Below are 11,051 nucleotides of genomic sequence, written 5' to 3' on the forward strand. Positions count from 1 at the left end.
TACGAAAGGATCATTGCATAAAATGTTAGAATCTAGCATATTCTATAAGTAGCAAGAATTTGATATTCTTTCACTTATGGAAAAAGGATTTGGAGTTGTGAAATGAGAATGATTGGGAATGTGCTCAATTTGGTCTATTTCATAAAGTAAGAACCATAGGTAAACATTGTGTGCATGCTAGGAGCATGGGACAAGTGTTGTAATTCAAGTAAGAAGTTGATTACCCGAAATGTAACGCCTGTGTTTCCGGGCTTGCCATTTTTTAGCAATGTAATAGTCTAGGTTAACCTTTGTAACCCATTTTGAAATAATATGATTGTATTATTTAAGTATTGTGTGTTTTGTGCTTAATTGCTTAATTATGTGGTTTAATTAATTAAGAATAAAAATAAGCGTCAAAATTTAAGTGTAAAATATACATAATATCTTTGAATAATGTTGTAGTAGTTGAAACGAGGTTTCCGAATATATATAGAACGCCCAAATCTGACTTCGTATGAGGAAGTTATGATTTATCGAAGTTTCGGCTTAGCGGTGTGCAGCCCGAAATACTCGATTTGAGATCGAGCGGTTTTTAGCCGAAGTAATCTAAACGAGGATCGAAGGTCTCGTTGTTGGTATCGAAGCGATAAAAAGTTAGGCGAGAACGGACGTGAAACGAAGAAGTTATGAATTTATAACGAAGTTTTTCTGTCGCGGCCTATTAAAAATAAATAATAAAAATAAAGTCAAAATTAGCCGACGGAGTCTAAACGAAACTTATAGAGCGTAGTCTCACCTTCGCGTGGATATAAAGAACGTTGAAAACGGAGTTCGTATGTAGAAGATATGAATTTCCGAAGTTTATTAAATATTTTGTAATTAAATTTAATTGGAAATTCGGAAGCATTATCCGAAGGAGTCACCGGTCTGATCCGAGGTACGCCCCGCGTACTCCGAAGATGTCGACACTCGCAGCAAGTGGCTTCGAATACGTAAGCAATGACGTTTCGGGCAGTACGCCCCGCGTAACGCAGTACGCCCCGCGTACTCCGAGGCTCCAGCCTCCTATAAATAGGATCCGAAGGCAGCCGATTCTTTTGTTCATTTTCTCTCTTCTCTCTCCCGTTTTGCATCGTTTTGCGTGCAAGAAATACCCCGAAGCCCCGGTATCATACTCGAGCCCCGAGGCAAGTCCCGAGATCCCGAAGATCCCGAGAAGTGCGGTTCCCAAGCCGAAGCTCTGCCCGCGAGAAGTTCGATTTTTGTGAAGATCTTTCAGATCTGCTGAGGATTACTATTTCTGCAAGTCGTAGTGCTGTCTGATCATCTTCTGATCAAGTGAGTGTATACTACCTTTCATAAACACGATAATAATACAAGTATGGTTCGAGTGTATTAAGTATATTGTTGTTTATATGTGTGAGTGTGTAGTTACTTTCTTCTAACGCATAATTATGAAGTATTTTATACGGAATACGTATTATGTGTATAATTTTGTGGTTATGTGTGTGAATGTGTATTCACTTTCTTCTAACTCATAGATATGATTTATTCTCTATGAGATATGTGTTATGTGTGTGTGTGCCTCATCTGTTATGTGGAATATGTATTGATTAAAGCATGCTATACAGGTTTTCAAAACTATGTATAAAAATGTATATTTTATCTACTAATATGTTGGGTAGAACATGGGTAGATAGTTGGTGTGTAATAAAACAGATGAGAGGCCTCGTTGTTGTTTGATTTAGTCATCTAGCGGAGTTTAGATGACGACCACAGGCTATTCTAGACAGTCTTGTGGAAACATTAGCAGGTTCGCCACCTGTAGGTGTTAATGAACTCGGGTGTTCATTCGCTGTACTCCATCCCCCTCATGGTTGCCTTATTTGACTTATATTGCCGAGGTACCCCCGAAGCATGTGTTGTTGCCCCGATGAAATATTCTTAGACTATGTCCCTTGTGTTAGTTGTTTTAGGGACATAAAGTGAGAATAACGGGAATGGGTAATTGGGTTATTGTTGGTTGGTGAAAAAAATTAAATATGATTATTTATTGTGGATTGAAAACCCTATACGCTCACCAGACTCCCAAGCCTGACCCACTCAGTTTTATTTGTATTACAGGAAGTGGCGCGAGGGCATGAGATGGATGAACCATCAGTTGTTTTGTTTACAAGTCTGTATATGTATATATTTGTTGAATGACTTGTAATGCTATCGTTTATGCTTATTGGTCTGTATCGGAACATGACACCCCGAGTTTTGATTATATAATGAAAAATACATTTATTTTATGAAATGCTTTGGTAAACATTGTTTTATCATGTTTTGTTTTTGAGAACAAATTCCGCAACTCTTTCAAATCAAAAGGATTTACTCTGAAAATATTTTAAAAGCATAAATGAAAATTGGTGAGAACAAGAAGTGGAGTTGATGAAAACAGGAATCAACCACCAGTGATTGAACAAGTACCTGTCGTAGCAGCAGCACCTGAGCCAATAACCATGGCTGGTGTGCAAATGATGATTCAGACGATGATGGATCGTCAAATGGATGAAACTAGACGGTTGCTTCAACAGAATCGTGAAGAACTGTCAATTCGTGTGGAAGAGCCTGAATTAAATGAAGGGCACTCGGAAGGGGGAAACTTTAGTGGGTCTATTGGTCAAGCCAACCCACCGATATTTAGGCAAGACAACCATGGTGGAAGGAATGATGGAATGGGATGCAAGTACAAGGACTTTCTAACTTGCAAACCATCGACCTTCAATGGAAAGGAGGATCCGATTGGGGTTATGGATTGGATCTCCGAAATGGAATTGGCCTTTATGACTTGTGGCTGCAGAGGTAAGTTGCAGACTATCTATGCCGTGCGACAATTCCGAGGTGGAGTCGTTCGTTGGTGGAACACTCTAGGGAAGACGTTGAGCCCTAATGAGCCACTGCAATTGTCATGGGCAGAGTTCTTAGTGCAGTTCAAGCGCAGATTCTGCTCGGCTCAAAATTTGTTGGAGTTGGAGAACAAGCTCCTGACATTGACGAAAGGCAGCATGTCAGTTGATGAATACACCAATAACTTAACCGATAAGATGGAGTTTGCCTTGCGTATTGTCCCAGACAAGTTGACAAAGCTGGACCGGTATGCGAAGGGACTCCCATGGGAGTACGAGGTGCCAGTACGTCAGACACTTACTCTAGAGGCAGCTATCTGGGCTGCCAAGTCTGTTAAGAACATGATTAAGGGAAGAACCACCGTCAAGGTTGAGGTTGGTGAGAAAAGAAATTTTGAGGGAACATCTGGTTCCGGTAAGAAAAGCAAATTTTCGAAATCTGATTCGAAAAGGTTTGGAGGAAAAGGAGGCGAAGCGAAGTGGTGTGATAAGTGTAAGAAGAAGCACTTTGGGAAATGTAGTGAGGATGTAACCTGCTACAAGTGTGGAAAGATTGGACATTTTGCCAATGAATGTCCAAACAACAAAAGGATGTGTTTTGGTTGTAATGAAGAGGGGCATATTTTGAAAGACTGTCCGAAGAAGAAGGAGGCAGCTAGGCCCAACATTCCACCAAAGCCGAAGGCGAGAGCCTTCCAAATGACACTTGAGGCTGCGAAAGATGAAGTTGATGTCGCTTCAGGTACCTTTCTCGTAAACGAATTACCTGCTCAAATTTTGTTTGATTCTGGAGCCAACTACTCCTTTATTTCGCATGAGTTTGGTAGAAAGCTAGCTTTGCCTGTTGATAGACTAGATAATGCTTTATTAGTCGAAGTAGCTAGTGGCAAGTTTGTACCTGTTAGCCATCGTATGAAAGACATTTTAATTGATCTTAATGGGAATAAGTTTAGCGAGGAATTATTGCCTATCGAACTTAATGGTTTCGACATCGTGTTGGGAATGGATTGGCTTAGCGCCAATGATGCCGAAATTTTATGCAAGAAGAAGATAGTTAAAGTAAACCCGTCTGGTAAAGATTCATTTATGGTGTATGGGGACAAACGCAGAGTGAATTCTGGAATCATTTCTCTAATGAAAGCCAGAAAGTGTTTGACCAAGGGATGTACATCATATTTAGCATTCGTGATTGATGCTAAGAAGGAAAAGAAGGTGATGCAGAGCATTCCTGTGGTGTGTGATTATTCGGAAGTATTTCCCGAAGATCTTCCTGGATTACCACCTGATAGACAAGTAGAGTTCAGAATAGACTTGTTACCAGGAACCACACCAATAGCAAAAGCACCTTATCGATTAGCATCGACGGAGATGAAGGAGCTGATGATGCAACTTCAGGAGTTATTGGACAAAGGTTTCATTAGACCTAGTTCATCGCCCTGGGGAGCTCCGGTGTTATTTGTGAAGAAGAAAGATGGAAGTATGAGAATGTGCATCGATTACAGAGAGCTGAATAAGGCAACAATAAAGAATAGATATCCGTTGCCAAGGATTGATGACCTATTTGATCAATTGCAAGGTTCGAGCTATTTCTCGAAGATCGATCTAAGGTCAGGATATCATCAGCTAAAAGTAAGAGAGAAAGATATCGAGAAGACTGCATTCAGAACTAGATATGGACACTACGAGTTCTTGGTTATGTCGTTTGGACTAACCAATGCTCCAGTAGCGTTCATGGATTTAATGAATAGGTTTTGTAATCCTTTCCTTGATAAATCCGTGATAGTGTTCATAGACGACATTCTAATTTACTCGAAAAGCCAGGAGGAGCATGGCAGACACTTGCGAGAAGTGTTAGAAGTTTTGAAGCAGGAGAAGCTGTATGCAAAGTTCTCCAAATGTGATTTTTGGATTCGCGAAGTCCAATTCTTGGGTCACGTGGTCAACCAAGAAGGGATAATGGTTGATCCAGCGAAGATCGAAGCTGTGATGAAGTGGGAACAACCGAAAAGTCCCACGGAGATTCGAAGCTTTTTAGGATTAGCCGGATATTACCGCAGGTTTATCCAAGGCTTTTCTTCGATTGCTACTCCATTGACAGCTTTGACCCACAAAGGAGCTACTTATGCTTGGAGTGATAAGCATAAAGAAGCATTCGAGAAGTTAAAGAAGAAGCTATGCGAGGCACCGATACTTTCTCTACCCGATGGAGTTGAAGACTTTGCTGTTTATAGCGATGCGTCTGGGGTTGGATTGGGTTGTGTTTTGACCCAAAGAGAAAAGGTGATAGCATATGCGTCTCGACAGCTGAAAGAGCATGAAAAGAATTACCCGACTCATGATTTGGAGTTGGAAGCGGTAGTTTTCGCTCTGAAAATATGGAGGCATTACCTCTATGGCACAAAGTGGAAACTTTTTACTAATCATAAGAGTCTCCAATATCTCTTTAATCAGAAGGAATTGAATATGAGGCAACGACGCTGGCTAGAATTACTTAAAGACTATGACTGTGAAATACTTTACCACCCCGGTAAAGCTAATGTTGTTGCTGATGCTCTCAGTCGGAAGGTCAATCTTGAAAGGAAAAGGCCAAGAGCGTTGAGAATTGAAGTTGTCTCGACCATTGTGGAAAGTATAAAGAAAGCTCAAGAGGAAGCTTCTGAGAAAAATGACCGAAAGGAGGAACGTTTGGGTAAAACGTTGGTGTTTGGTACAAACGGTCATGGACTGAAGGTATTCCAAGATCGTATTTGGGTACCTAAGTCGGGAGGAATTAGGGATCTTCTGATGGAAGAAGCTCACAAAACCATGTACTCAATTCATCTTGGTAGCACTAAAATGTATAGGGACCTGAAACCCTACTACTGGTGGCCGACGATGAAGCTTGATGTTGCAAAGTATGTGGCCGAGTGTGTGAATTGTGCGAGAGTCAAGACACAACATCAGAAACCTTAAGGGAGTTTAGAACCATTGCCTGTGCCTATGGGTAAGTGGGAAGACATTGCTATGGACTTTGTCACTAAACTGCCCAGAATAAAGAATGGTCACGACATGATTTGGGTGGTCGTTGATCGATTCACTAAGAGTGCGCATTTCATAGCAACCAAGGAGAAATGGTCTATGGAAAAGCTTGCAAATTCTTATGTGAAGGAAATTGTGAGGCTTCACGGTGTTCCGTTAACGATTGTATCGGATCGTGATAGCCGTTTCACCTCAAGGTTTTGGAAAAGTCTACAAGAGGAAATGGGTACCAAGTTATGTTTAAGTACAGCTTACCATCCGCAGACTGATGGTCAGAGTGAAAGAACAATACAGACACTTGAAGATATGCTTATAGCATGTACCTTGGAATTCCTAGGTAATTAGGATGAACATTTACCATTGGTAGAATTTTCCTATAATAATAGTTTTCACTTGAGCATTAAGATGGCACCTTATCAAGCTTTGTATGGATAGAAGTGTCGTACGCCGTCTTGTTGGCTTGAGGCTGGGGAAAAACAGTTTATGGGACCAGAGATGGTTCATCAAACTGCTGAAAAGTTGAAAATAATTAGAGAAAGAATGTTAGCAGCTCAAGATCGTCAAAAGAGCTATGCTGACAAAAAGCGAAGACCGATGACTTTTGAGGTTGGAGATTCGGTTTTGCTTAAAGTCTCGCCGTGGAAGGGACTTATAAGATTTGGTAAAAGGGGAAAGTTGAGTCCAAGGTTTATTGGACCGTTTAAAGTTCTTCAGAGGATTGGGAACCAAGCTTACAAGCTCGAATTACCCGAAGATTTGAATGGAATTCACAACACTTTTCATGTCTGTTATTTAAGGAAGTTCACGGGAGAAGTTCCCGACATAATTCCAATTTCTGAATTGAGAATTGATGAGAACAAAAGGTTGATTGAAGAACCAGAGACAATTGTTGACCGAAAGACTAAGAAGTTGCGACGCAAAATGGTTGGGTTAGTGCTTGTCCGATGGAAACACACGAATGGACCGAATCTCACCTGGGAGACGGAGAGTGACGTGTTGAGTCGCTATCCGCATTTGTTTGTTGATGTGTGATTCCGGGGACGGAATCATTCTAAGGTGGAGAGAATTGTAACGCCTGTGTTTCCGGGCTTGCCATTTTTTAGCAATGTAATAGTCTAGGTTAACCTTTGTAACCCGTTTTGAAATAATATGATTGTATTATTTAAGTATTGTGTGTTTTGTGCTTAATTGCTTAATTATGTGGTTTGATTAATTAAGAATAAAAATAAGCATCAAAATTTAAGTGTAAAATAAACATAATATCTTTGAATAATGTTGTAGTAGTTGAAATGAGGTTTCCGAATATATATAGAACGCCCAAATCTGACTTCGTATGAGGAAGTTATGATTTATCGAAGTTTCGGCTTAATGGTGTGCAGCCCGAAATACTCGATTTGAGATCGAGCGGTTTTTAGCCGAAGTAATCTAAACGAGGATCGAAGGTCTCGTTGTTGGTATCGAAGCGATAAAAAGTTAGGCGAGAACGGACGTCAAACGAAGAAGTTATGAATTTATAACGAAGTTTTTCTGTCGCGGCCTATTAAAAATAAATAATAAAAATAAATTCGAAATTAGCCGACGGAGTCTAAATGAAAGTTGTAGAGCGTAGTCTCACCTTCGCGTGGATATAAAGAACGTCGAAAACGGAGTTCGTATGTAGAAGATATGAATTTCCGAAGTTTATTAAATATTTTGTAATTAAATTTAATTGGAAATTCGGAAGCATTATCCGAAGGAGTCACCGGTCTGATCCGAGGTACGCCCCGCGTACTCCGAAGATGTCGACACTCGCAGCAAGTGGCTTCGAATACGTAAGAAATGATGTTTCGGGCAGTACGCCCCGCGTAACGCAGTACGCCCCGCGTACTCCGAGGCTCCAGCCTCCTATAAATAGGATCCGAAGGCAGCCGATTCTTTTGTTCATTTTCTCTCTTCTCTCTCCCGTTTTGCATCGTTTTGCATGCAAGAAATACCCCGAAGCCCCGGTATCATACTTGAGCCCCGAGGCAAGTCCTGAGATCCCGAAGATCCCGAGAAGTGCGGTTCCCAAGCCGAAGCTCTGCCCGCGAGAAGTTTGATTTTTGTGAAGATCTTTCAGATCTGCTGAGGATTACTACTTCTGCAAGTCGTAGTGCTGTCTGATCATCTTCTGATCAAGTGAGTGTATACTACCTTTCATAAACACGATAATAATACAAGTATGGTTCGAGTGTATTAAGTATATTGTTGTTTATATGTGTGAGTGTGTAGTTACTTTCTTCTAACGCATAATTATGAAGTATTTTATACGGAATACGTATTATGTGTATAATTTTGTGGTTATGTGTGTGAATGTGTATTCACTTTCTTCTAACTCATAGATATGATTTATTCTCTATGAGATATGTGTTATGTGTGTGTGTGCCTCATCTGTTATGTGGAATATGTATTGATTAAAGCATGCTATACAGGTTTTCAAAACTATGTATAAAAATGTATATTTTATCTACTAATATGTTGGGTAGAACATGGGTAGATAGTTGGTGTGTAATAAAACAGATGAGAGGCCTCGTTGTTGTTTGATTTAGTCATCTAGCGGAGTTTAGATGACGACCACAGGCTATTCTAGACAGTCTTGTGGAAAAATTAGCAGGTTCGCCACCTGTAGGTGTTAAGGACACGCGTATCTGATAAGATCAGAGTTGACAGCGGCTTTGGAAAGCTACGATTGCAGATCAGGATCTGAAGTCATACGCATAATAGTTATTAGACATATCCAAGTGGGAGACTGTTGGATTAGTGTCTAAGTCCATAACTATTTTGGTATGTACTTGACCCGATGGTGCATGGTCCTTTTGGGTTGCCTTCACCAAAGCAACTTGATAGGATGAATTATGGAGAGAAAGGATTAAATATGATTTATTAATATATTATGGGAATAATATATTAAAGGAGAAATCATATTGTTTAATTAATATTAGTCAATAATTAATTGGTAATTAGTTTTGTGACTAAAAGAGATTAATTAAACTTAAGGGACTGGAATTGTAATTATAAGATAATTGCAGTTTGGGCCATGGATTGTCTTGAATCAAGGGGTGGACGAATTCTAATGGGAAACCCATAAGGAAATCGTCCAAGGGCATGATTAAAGGAGTCTATGGGTTGCTTAGGGCTTAAGCAACCAAATTAGGGTTTCCTTGTTAGATAACCCTAATGGCCTCACTATATATAGAACCCTTAAGGCCCAGAAACGTGGGGAAGCTTTATTCTAGGGTTAGAACACGTTTTGGGCAGCCTCCATCCTCTCTCCTCTTCATCTTCTTGCTTATGGTGTTTGGAACCATTAGAGGAGTGACACTTGTGACTCTAAGCCTTCCAAAGTCAATACAAGGAGATTTGGGATTGTTATTGCTACATAACAATCAAGGTAACATCTTAAACCTATTCTTATGATAATATGATTACTTGTATGCTAGAATTAGGGTTTATAGTATTGGATAACTTGCATGTACAATAGAGAAACCTAGATCCAAGCATTAGGGTTTATATGAGCACATAGGATGTCTTATGACCAAAACCCATCAATTTATGCTATGTGTATATCAGAGTTAGGACCGAAAGGTCCACAGAGCTAGGACCAGAGGGTCCGCAGAGTTAGGGCCCAAGGGCCCACAGAGTTATAGGCTCGAGTGGCTAATATGTGCTATATGTGGTATTTTTTAGGATTACGTGCCAGTGAATTTGTATGCTATTTATGTGTTGAGATTTATTGTGATATGTGATATGCGTGATTCAGAGTTATCGGAGTTAGGGCCTTTGGGTCCATAGAGTCAGGGCCAGAGGGCCCACAGAGAGTTGGGACTAAAGGGTCCCATTGAGACACAATGACCAGAGGGTCAACAGAGATTATAGCCCCGAGTGGCTAATATGTATTAGAGTGGTATTTTGAGGAACTCACTAAGCTCCGTGCTTACAGTGTTTGTGTTATGTGTTTCAGGTTTTCTCAGGATCACGGGACGGCACCGACTCGATTGTACACACCAGAGGAAGCGTTTGTTTTGAGGATCCTGGTTTATTAATTGAATGAACAAAATAGTCATGTATTGTAATTTAAACAAAAATGGGACTTTTATGAAAAGTGTTAAAGAGATAAGCGATTTAAAAAAAAATTGTTTTGAAAATTTCGGTGTTACAAGAATTGTTTAAAACAATCTTATGTTGCATTGGCAAGTTTCTACGCTTGGAATCATGCATCATGAAATGCTTCAAGATCTTATCAATGTATGTACTTTGAATGAGACCAATAAGTCGCCTTGATCTATCTCAAAGATCTTGATTCCAAAGTTAACAATGCTTGTTTCAAAAGTGCGAGGAAAGTAACAACTAATCTTAAAAGCCAAGTTAAAGTTTAGGATTCTAACTCAATGTTTTCTAAGTGTCTCAAACTCCTTTATCTTTAGTCTTCTATAATGTACTAATCTGAGTACATGTCAAAATACAAGAAAAAAATTTACACATGATTTCTTAGAATCATACAATTTTAAGAAAGAGTTTCTGATTGTAACATAATACAACATCATAAGTATAAGATACTTTAGCAAAAACTAAGTATACAATGCACATATAACTACTCTCAAACAAGAAAGAGTTTCTAATTGTAACATAATACAACATCATAAGTACAAGATACTTTAGCAAAAACTAGGTATACAATGCACATATAACTACCCTCAAACAGAAATTGATAAACATTATATGCCTTTAATTATCTATATTTTTCTTGAAGAGATAAATAACCCTATTCATCAACCACACTGTCATTTATTTATAAATACTTTTTCGACAAAATTGCAAAAATGGTCCCTGTGGTTTCTTATTTTATGTGGTTATAGTCCAAACGTTTGAAAAATTGCAGATTTGGTCCTTTTCAACAAGTTTTATTGTGGTTTTGGTCCCACATCCGTTAAGTTTAACTGGTTGGCTGTTAACTTTTTTAAAATGACAATTTTACCCTCAGGGACCATTTTCGCAGTTTTGTCTTTTACCATACCATAAGGACCATTTTTGCATAAGTTCTTTTTTATTTTATTGAAGTATTATATATTAATAAATATTATTTTTAATATATAATATTATATATTAATAAATAATTTTTTATGGGATTATTAATTTATTATA

This window comes from Lactuca sativa, chromosome 5 (assembly GCF_002870075.4).
Source record: "Lactuca sativa cultivar Salinas chromosome 5, Lsat_Salinas_v11, whole genome shotgun sequence".
Classification (NCBI taxonomy): Eukaryota; Viridiplantae; Streptophyta; class Magnoliopsida; order Asterales; family Asteraceae; genus Lactuca; species Lactuca sativa.